General features: G+C 38.1%; 1 long non-coding RNA gene across 1 annotated transcript in view; it reads right to left on the bottom strand.

Annotated features, from left to right (window-relative positions):
- Window positions 1–1007, bottom strand: part of LOC139026870 (uncharacterized) — a 1326-nt gene extending 319 nt beyond the window's left edge. The window contains exon 1 of the long non-coding RNA XR_011478814.1: window positions 927–1007. This is a non-coding gene — a long non-coding RNA (uncharacterized lncRNA). The remainder of the gene's footprint in view (window positions 1–926) is intronic.
- Window positions 1008–1360: the final 353 nt, after the last annotated feature.

Here is a 1360-nt window from a genome sequence, read left to right as displayed (position 1 = left end):
ACACCATGCTAAAACATAGCCGGCCTGCGTTGTGCGTCTAGCTAACCGCTAGCCAGCTTTAGTTTTGCATGGGAGCTAACGTATAGACACATAGTTTGCTTGTTGAACAACTTTTGCGTTAGTAGTAAATGAGAGTCGTTGTTAACCGCTGAGTAATTTTGGTTTGAGTGTAAACTTCTCAGTCGTTAGTTAATCATACTGCCTTCGCTGTATTTGTCGGATGTTGGTTTCCTGTCATGTTTAACCGAGCAAATACAATTTGACAGGACTGAATGACTGCTGCTATTGAATGTTTAGAATCCATTGGACATTATTCACATCGTAATATGTTGGAATCTATTTTTAAGGGATCAAGTTTTTTAGCGGAATGTTTAATTTTATAAAGGTTAATTATAGTTTTCGTAAAAAAAAAACTGAAACTAAATGTAAACTAGAAACTTCTCTTACACTAACTGAATTAAATACCATGTTAAATTATTTGAGCTGGCCTAACTCTTTACAGACTGACCAGAACAATTTCAAATGAATAATCTTGAATTTATTCTGAATGGTCTTTCAAATTAAATAAATATAATGATTTATATATGCGGAAAAGGTTACTTTATATGTCAACTGCAGCCTATTCAAAAAATGCTTAAGGGATTCCACTTAGCATTGCGTTTACAACAAGCAGCCCAATTTTGACTTTGCCCAAGTTTATTCAAAGAAGCTGATCTAGTTTGGTCTAAAAGACCAATTAGTGGAAACCAATGCATCAGAATGGTGCTGTAAACGCATCCATAGGAATAATTTGTAGCCACATAGTTGCTCAAAAGGTTTTAAACCCACTAGGTACTGTAAAATGTCCATTAAGTCCTTGGATAAAACAAAATGTTGCACAAGATCAATAGTGTAAATAAATAATGATGTTTTCTTTCCCCCTGAACAGACCCCCGATCAAACTTTTTAAAAAGGCAGAAGAGACTTCTGATCTCAGACTGACTCAGACATGGATGAAGAAGAGTCAGACCTGACAATGGTAACACCGTGACAGGCAGCACGACGGTGCTGTTCCCTATAAACCCGGCCGTGCTGTTCCCTATGAACACCCGGTGCTGTTTTCCCTATGAACCCCGCGGTGATTTTCCCTATGAACACGGCGGTGCTGTTCCCTATATCCCGGCGGTTTGCTGTTTCCCTATGAACCCGGCATGCTGTTTCCCTATGAATACTGTTCCATGATTGTGAGGCGATGGAGCGAAAGTTACTCTAACACAGTTTTCCTGAATGGGATGGTAGTGCTATAAAGGGAATGGTTTAAAATGATTTCTTGTAGTTTTTGTTTATTAGTCCACTGTTAATACAATGCCAACAATTGATT

The sequence above is a fragment of the Salvelinus sp. IW2-2015 genome, unplaced genomic scaffold (genome assembly GCF_002910315.2).
Source record: "Salvelinus sp. IW2-2015 unplaced genomic scaffold, ASM291031v2 Un_scaffold6172, whole genome shotgun sequence".
In the NCBI taxonomy this organism is placed as follows: domain Eukaryota; kingdom Metazoa; phylum Chordata; class Actinopteri; order Salmoniformes; family Salmonidae; genus Salvelinus; species Salvelinus sp. IW2-2015.
This window is presented reverse-complemented; position numbering and strand designations above follow the sequence as displayed.